General features: G+C 42.1%; 1 pseudogene; it reads left to right on the forward strand.

The window, feature by feature from the left end:
• Positions 1-7,022: 7,022 nt before the first annotated feature.
• LOC105516951 lies at positions 7,023-8,015 on the forward strand (annotated as a pseudogene).
• Positions 8,016-9,190: the final 1,175 nt, after the last annotated feature.

Here is a 9,190-nt window from a genome sequence, read left to right on the forward strand (position 1 = left end):
GATGAATCAGTAGTAACAACTTCCTGAAGGAAATGATACCAAATCTGTATCTTGAGGAGAAATCACCTGTGAGCTCGGTGGGAAAAGCGGGAGACGTTCCACACAAAAGGAATGGTTTGAAAATGAGAGAAAAGTGGACACTGGAGAATATTTTCCAAGAAGATTTTATCTCTGTAGAACTGGATGTGTGTGGCCTTTTCCAGGCAAAGTGTTTAATCAAATGGATTTTCTGAAGATCATTAAACTTTCTGTTTATGTTCTGTTGACAAAGAACGCAGTTTCCTAACTGTCCCACAATACTACTTAGTGAAAGGGTGTTTCTCGTTGTTTCTCTCGTGGAACTAGTACAGTGTTAAACATACCGCTTTCTGTGGTGGGCACCCAGTAAGTTGTCTCACTCCCCTGGGAACTGCACTCCCTTCCCCTCCCAGTCTTATGCTGCTCACAGGAGCTACTGTGTTCTTTGAAAATCCAAAACCTGGCCAGAATTCAAAGACAGCAGTATGGGCAGCCGACTCTAGCCGGGCTAATCACAATACTTCAGTCCTTCTTGACTGGACGTGGGATGGGAACTTATGCTAAACTGCATCAAGAAAGCCCTTCTCCAGAATTGTTCGTTTGGAACTCAAAAAAAATCAAGCAAATGCCTTTCTCGTGTCTGAAGCTCTACAGTTTTCCTGTGAGCATAGACACAGCTACATAGAGAGAATGATTTTACAGAGACAGAAACAGAAGAAAAGAAGGCCAGGATCAGCTGCATCCCACAAGACTGAAGCCTATTCCAGGAGGAAACGTTTGTAGTCTTCCCTTAAACCTCCCTTTTTTAAATGTAGTTAGTTTTCTTTGATTAGCTTTCTTCATTCAACTAGCAAACAAAACCTCTGAACACCCAGTTTCAAAGGTTTCTGCCAAATGCCCTGGCTGTTTCGCTTTTCTTTCCCTTCCCTCATTCTGTCTGGCTACAATCCTCTTGACCAGCAGAGAAGAAAGGACTGGGGTCACACGGGAGTAGACGTTCATTTATTACAAGGGTAATAATGAAATTGCTGATGAGAATAATTATAACTTACATGCCTGTACTCAGAAGTGATATGAGCTTTAAAAAAAAAGTGAAATTGTCAGAATATGTCCTGTACGTACAGTTACTTTTCCTCTTCTTGGGGAACTAGCAGTCGCCCGGTGACTAGCCTTTGGTTGCAAACAAAGGGGAGCAAACAAAGGGGAGATTAAGTGTGTTTGGTCTCCCAGAAGCATCGCAACTTTTAATCACTTAAAAATGTTACTTCCTCATTGAGAATGTAACCTGTTTGTTTCCCAGTCTTTCGAAGTGTTAACTGTCTATCTGCTACGAGCCAGTTAATATAGTACACGTCAAATTTCATGTGCTAACCTTGCACTCAATATAGGAGAGACAATTAAGGTTCTCCAGCAGCGGGCAAGACATTCTGTGAGACAGCAACAGCCCAGTCAATGTCAGCTTTCAAGCTGATGCCCGCTAACCATCTGAGAGAAAGCTTGCCAAGGAGAGGTTCACAGTGCGAGGCAGGTCATACCACAGAGTCTATAAGCTTTTCTCCTACTTTCAGATAAGGACTCAAATATTGATTGATTGACATATTTTATAAATATATATATATATATATATATATGGCAAGAGAGAGAGAATGTTATTACACAAGGGAACAATTTATCAAAAAGCTGTCCTGAAATCTTCAAATTATGCAAAGGAGCTGGATTAACTTTGCTGGAGCCTAGGATCAAATCCCACCCAGGTGACATGTCGTATACCCAGTGAGAACTTTTTTCATCTTGTTTCGATCACTATAATTCCTGGAACCCTAATAACAATATTCAAGTAGTATTCATCTCTTATTACAGTACATGACTGAGGTGCTTTAATTGGGGCAAAAAGAGTTGTTGAGAATTCTGAACACTGTCTCTGTACTAATGGTTATTTACAGTTTCTTGCATGCCATCTTCCACAATCAATACACTAGATTTACAGTTGTTTATAATCTCAATTTGTAGTTCCTTCATTCTAAGAAGCTGGTAACAATGCTTAGCTGTTCTGGCTAACGAAATAACCTTAATGCTGGTCAACTGTGTATGCTCTTTTTTCCATCTTTGCTTCCTTTCTATATTACTCAGGACTCCTTAGACAGTACAGGATAGAAACATACATTAAACCAGTTCGAGCAATAGAATGGAAGTTGGTTGGTTTGCAGGACTAAAAAGAATACCGATGAAGCTCACAAAACTGGAAGAAGCCCTGCCCAAAATCGAGGCTTGGAAGGCAGATTTCAGTATTGCCAGGAGCTTTTATCTGGTGCATCCACCTCACATCTCTGCTTGGCTTTATGTAGATTGACTTTTTTCCAATGACAGGAAAAGTGGGTGCTGGTAACCACAAATTTACAGTCTCCCAGCTTAGCAACACGAAAGAAAGATGCCCAGAAAAACCCTGGCCGGCCCTAGCTGGCCCGAATGCTCACCCCATAGGCTGATCATTGAGGTCGGTGGGATGCAGTCATATGGCTCACTAGGCTATTTTGTTGTTAGGGGGCAAAATGCTCTGGGGATAAGACTGGGGTAAGATGCATATCGTACAGGGAAATTAGAAGCAATACATGAGGCCAGGTGCAGTGGTGTGTGCCTGAAATCCCAGCACTTTGGGAGGCCAAGGTGGGAGGCTCGCCTGAGCCCAGGAGTTCAAGGCCAGCTTAGCTGGCTGTGGTGGCATGCACCTGTGGTCCCAGCTACTCAGGCGGCTGAGATGGGAGGATGGCTGGAGCTCTCGAGGTTGAGGCTGCAGTGAGCCGAGATCGCAGCACTGCACTCCAGCCTGGATGACAGCATGAGACCCTGTCTCAAACAAAAAGGAAAAAAAAAAGCAGCAATGCATGAGGGCAGTTTAAGAGCTATCATCTTGGCCCTATAATACTGCTCAAAATACAATCTTTGTGCACAGAGGTTTGATTCATCGGCTTCTGTGGATATATTGCCTCCAACCTATCTTTACCATTGTGTCTGCCTTTGGCTATAGATTGCTGCAATTTTCTGTCCCATCAAAACAAATGCTGGTTTCTCCACACCTTTTCCATAGAAATGAGTATCACTGGAAACTTGAAACGGTGTGTGAGAGATTCTACAACCCTTTGCCACTTTCGGCTGTTCATTAGAAATGAAAAGCGGCCCCTTTTCTGCAGCACTCTGGCACATCTTGTATAATATCGTGAGTGTTCTTCCAGCACGAGGAGCTTGGGACATGAATGCTTAAACACATCATGCTCAATGTCTTGTGGGTGATATTCAAGTTTAATGTAACATCTCGTTTGTGGCTGTCTAATTGCATGATATTTTCAGTTTCTTTCCTCAATTAATACTGTGATACAGAGTGTCTTCTTTTTATGGGACAGTCTGTCCTCTAAATTCATGAACAATGTGCTCATTATTTGTGCTAAGATAATACTTTTCCCTCCCAGCTGTGACATTCGGATTGTTTTATTCTACCTCAGAAGGCCTAAGATGACCCCTCCGTGTGCAGGTCTCAGTCCCTGGCCGTCTGTGGACCTGCCTATCCTTTGCTGCCTTATGAGAGACTTGACCCTCAGTGCCTCGTTAGCCTTACGGGTCTCTAGTCCACTCCCAGCATCTAATCCCCAATAGCTTATCTTTGCCACTGTGTGACCTAGCAGCTGACCTTTCTCACTGTGGCTCCCCTAACAGAGCTAAACTCTTGACAAACCCATAAAACAATTGTTTTTTTTTTTTGTTTTTTGGTTTTTGGTTTTTTTTGCTTGGTTTTGTTTCTTAGTGGTTCTCTGCTTGAAATAAAGACATTTAAGGGTATTCATCTTTCTCTGTCCAAAAGCCTAGCCACTTCAATAATCTCATTTTAAGGCCAGGCACAGTGGCTCATGCCTGTAATCCCAGCACTTTGGGAGACTGAGGTGGGAGAATCACTTGAGGCCAGGATTTTGAGTCCACCCTGGGTAACAAAGCAAGAGTCTGTCTCTAGAAAATTAAAAATTAGCTGGGCACAGCGGTGCACTCCTGAAGTTCTGGCTGCTCTGGAGACCGGGGCGGGAGGATCCCTTGAACCAGGAAGTCAAGGCTCCAGCGAGCTGTGATTGCACCACTGCACTCTAAGCAGAGTGAGACCTTGTCTCTTAAAAGAAGAAAGAGAAAAAAAAGAATTGTATTTTAAACACCCTTGTTACAACATACCAACATATTTTTGTATTTTGTGGTTTTTAACCTCCTTTTGTTGCCTTCTACTAATAGATTTAAAAATTTCTAGTACTGTGATCAAAATTCCTTAGAGAAGAATAAACCAACAGCTGTTTACTTGCAAGTCCACTTTGCAAAGAGAGAATGAGAGTAATCACTTTAAGGACTTACAAGAAAAGGCAATAATTATGTTTGTTTTACGTCAGCATTTAAATCAAAATGCAAATGTTTTCATAAAAAATGAAAGTAATAGTGTTTTAATTAACAAGGGAATACCAATTCTTCTAAAAATAGATATTTTTCTGTAATTGTTAATTTTTTTTCTTTAATAGCTTTCTTAGCTCAGAAAGGAGCACAGTCACATGCTGGATGCTTTATAGTACAGATTTAAAATGTCATGATTTTTTGCAGCACTGTCACCTACAAAAAAAACACTTAACAAATTGTATTGACAAGGTTTTCATGCTTAAACCTACATTTTATTGTACCATTATCCCTGAACAAATTGAGGCACAATATTTCATTAGACTGGACAGATACATTACTGAACATACAAGAGAATATCAAAGGCCATTCAATAGTTTTAGCAAAGAGGATCATTATTATGTTTTGTAAGTTTGTGTAAAAGAATACTTTCTATATCATGGCTTTATCTTGTATATTAGGATCGCTTTTTGTTTTGTTTTTTGTTTTGAGACACAGCCTTGCTCTGTCACCCAGGCTGGAGTTCAGTGGCGCCATCTGGGCTCACTGCAGCCTCTGCCACCTGGGCTCAAGCGATTCTCCTGCCTCAGCCTCCCAAGTAGCTGGGACTACAGGTGCCCACCACTACATCCAGCTAATTTTTACATTTTTAGTGGAGATGAGGTTTCACCTTGTTGGCCAGGCTGGTCTCAAACTCCTGACCTCGGGTTCAAGTGATTCTCCTGCCTCAGCCTCCCAAGTAGCTGGGATTACAGGCACCCACCACCACATCCAGCTAATTTTTATATTTTTAGTGGAGACGAGGTTTCACCATATTGGCCAGGCTGGTCTCGAACTCCTGACCTCAGGTGATCTGCCCGCCTTGGCCTCCCAAAGTGCTGGGATTACAGGCATGAGCCACTGTACCCAGCCTTAGGTTCCTTTTTAGAACACCTAAAATGAATTTATTTTAAAGGGAAGTATTTTAAAGGTACTATTTTTTATAAGGACTTTAATATTTAGAGTCATAATATTTAGAAAAGAAGAGGTTCATACTCATATTTACAAAATACGTCTCAGAAATTGATTCTGAAACAGTTCTAACAATAGTTCTATGAAGTCAGGTATTACTTATTATAATAGATGGCATGCAATTTAGTGACAGTAAAATATCTGGGATTGAAATTCCACCCAAACACTCCCCCATTTTCTGCCATTAGAGATGTTCATTTGTCACAGAGAAGCTAAAGGTTTATAAGGCTTTTATATGAGGAAAAACTGAATATTTCATGTAAATATTAATCATAACTAACTGGAGTAGCTATATTAGTATCAGACAAAGTAGACTTCAGAATAAGTAATATTACCAGGGATAAAAAGAGACATTACATGATGATAAAAACAGTCACTTCATCAAGACAAGGTAGCAACCCTAAATACATGTCAACTCATTATAGAGCTTCCAAATAAATAAAGCAAAAATTGATAAAAATGAAAGAAGAAGTAAGCAAATGCAGTTGTTACTGTAGACTTCAACACTCATCTCAGTCATTGACAGAGCAGACAGAAAATCAGTAAGAATATAGATGTGAATGGCAGTAACTTGACCAACCTGACCTAAGGTGTCTGTGTAGTAGGTTCCACTCAACGTCAAAATACGTGTACTTTTCAAATGCACAGGGAGCGTATGCACCAAGATAGATGAGTAGCGCTTCTCCAACTGTGGTTGGGCATTTAAACCTAAATGTTCAATACTCATATGAAAAGTATTTGTTCACTGGACAATAGCATCTGATAATGAATATCCTTGGATTCCAGTTGTTTCTACCTGGGTTCAAGCGATTCTCTTGCCTCAGACTCCCAAGAAGCTGGGAGTCTAACAGGCTCACATCACCACACCTGGCTAATTTTTGTATTTTTAGTAGAGACGGGGTTTCGTCGTGCTGGCCAGGCTGGTCTCAAACTCTTGACCTCAGGTGATCTACCAGCCTTGGCCTCCCAAAGTGCTGGGATTACAGGCATGAGCCACTGCACCCAGCCTAGAGCTCATCTTTTTTAAAATATTAAAATGCCGTGCTTGATAAAGGTAATAATAATTTTTAAATCAACATTTGTTTGACAGTAGAATTTCAATTATCTTAATTTTAGGAGTGTAGGAAAAATATCTCATTGCATCATGTATAGAAAACATCCTATTAACATAGGACATATTGTTAGATGCAGTAGGGTTCTATCAATTTTTTTAATTTAAATCATGGACGGTTACATCATTAAATTGTATTCAGTGGGTTGAGGCATTGAAGAACTTGTCACCTCCCACATCCCAATTTTAACACCTGCTCTTTGCTCTTCATTTTGTATAAGCCAAGGTTGGTTCATCATTCAACTTCCACAGCGACTTATCTATTTCTAATGCTTGGCAAATTTTCCAAGGATTTCCTCTAGTGGTGCAGTAAAATATGCTATCGCAGGCCTAATTTTTCTTTAAAGGCTTCTATTTTATCTTAAAAATCCGTATGAATTTTCTATGTAAATATACAATGTCTTCTTCATCAGAACCACCTGGTTGGTTGCTGTCCGAGCTGCACCTCCTGGTCACTGCCACCGCCATGCCCAGAGGTCGGCTTCTTAGGGACGTAGCTCCCAACTTTGAGGCCAATACCACCGCCAGCCGCGTCCGTTTCCACGACTTTCTGGGAAACCCATGGGGCGTTCTCTCCTCCCACCCTCGGGACTTCACCCCAGTGTGCCCCACAGAGCTCAGCAGAGCTGCAAAACTAGCACTGGAATTTGCCAAGAGGAATGTTAAGTTGATTGCCCTTTTTTTTTTTTCCTTTTTTTCCTTTTTTTGAGATGGAGTCTCTCTCTGTCGCCCAGGCTAGAGTGCAGTGCTGGGATCTTGGCTCACTGCAATCTCTGCCTACCGGGTTCAAGCCATTCTTCTGCCTCAGCCTCCTGCATAGCTGGGACTACAGGTGCGCACCACCACACCTGGCTAATTTTTGTATCTTTGGTAGAGACGGGTTTCACCGTGTTGGTCAGGCTGGTCTCGAACTCCTGACCTTGTGATCCGTCTGCCTCAGCCTCCCAAAGTGCTGGGATTACAGGCGTGAGCCACCGCACCCAGCCAATTGCCCTTTCAACAGGCAGTGTTGAGGACCGTCTTGCCTGCAGCAAGGATATCAATGCTTACAATGGTGAAGAGCCCACAAAAAAATTACCTTTTCCCATCATCGATGATAAGAACTGGGACCTTACCATCCTGATGGGCATGCTGGATCCAGCAGAGGAGGATGAAAAGAGCATGCCGGTGGCAGCTCCTGTGGTGTTTGTCATTGGTCCTGATAAGAAGCTAAAGCTGTCTCTCATCGACCCAGCTACCACTAGCAGGAACTTTGATGACATTCTCAGGGTAGTCACCTCTCTGTAGCTGACAGCAGAAAAGAGGGTTGCCACCCCAGTTGATTGAAAGGATGGGGATAGTGTCATGGTCCTTCCAACCATCCCTGAAGAGGAAGCCAAGAAAACTTTTCCTGAAAGGAGTCTTCACCAAAGAGCTCCCATCTGGTAAGAAATACCTCCACTATACACCCCAGCCTTGAGTCTCTTGGAGAAGTTGGTGCTGTGAGCCAGGGGACGTCAGCTGCCAATCATGCCTTCCTGCAGCAATTCCATAAAAACACCCTGGTGTCAACACACCAAGGTTTTAGGTTGCTATACTACTGGCTTATTAAATGAAAACTGGCACTAAAAATTTCTTGGGATTCTTTACACTCTGCCTTCACCAGCATTCAATTCTGTTCATACATCAGCACTCTCTACTGGTTCTCTTTGAAATATGTTCTGTATTTAAAATTCAAATCTTGCTGGATCTCTCCAGGGCTTGTGACCAATGAGGTCATATTGGTTGGTGGTTGAGAAAGCTTGCTTCCCTCCATCAGAGAATGACTATCAATTTTTCCCTCCATGAAAGAATGTCAACATTTTTAACTGTCCTATCACAACCTCTCTTCAGTCACCCATTTTGAAGAGTAGCAGAACTTGAGGTTCAACTCCTCTGCAAATATCCAAGTATAAAACCCAGGAACTTAGAGTAACCCAGATGTTATTTAATATTCTGTGTTTGCATCATAGCTGGGGGAGAAATCCTTTTTAATTCTGTACCTTTCTAGTAGATAACTGAAGTGAAGAGCAAGTGAAGAGACCTTTCAATATTTTGCTATTTAAAAAAAAAAAAAAATTGTGACTGGGTGTGGTGGCTCACGCTTGTAATCCCACCCAGCACTTTGGGAGGCTGAGGCGGGTGGACCACGAGGTCAGGAGATCGAGACCGTCCTGGTTAACACAGTGAAACCCCGTCTCTACTAAAACTACAAAAAAATTAGCTGGGCATAGTGCCGACGCCTGTAGTCCTAGCTACTCAGGAGGCTGAGGCAGGAGAATGGTGTGAACCCAGGAGGCGGAGCTTGCAGTGAGCCGAGATCGCGCCACTCACTCCAGCCTGGGCAACAGAGCAAGACTCTGTCTAATTAAAAAAAAAAATTGTGATAAGTTTCTATCAAAATGGAGAGACTGCAGAAAAGGCCTTCCTTGGCTTCCAAGGAGGTGTAGCAGGTGTGAGCAATCCTGGTGCATGTGCCTTTCACACACGGTTTGCATTTATGAGTCTGCTTTCTGATAATGCGTACATGAAAGAGGACACCTTGTGAAGGGAAGAGAGAATGACTGAAAATGTTTTATTATAGAACTCTTCTTGCAGTGGGTTTTGCTATTTTCT

Source organism: Colobus angolensis, unplaced genomic scaffold (genome assembly GCF_000951035.1).
Source record: "Colobus angolensis palliatus isolate OR3802 unplaced genomic scaffold, Cang.pa_1.0 Scaffold296, whole genome shotgun sequence".
Taxonomy (NCBI): domain Eukaryota; kingdom Metazoa; phylum Chordata; class Mammalia; order Primates; family Cercopithecidae; genus Colobus; species Colobus angolensis.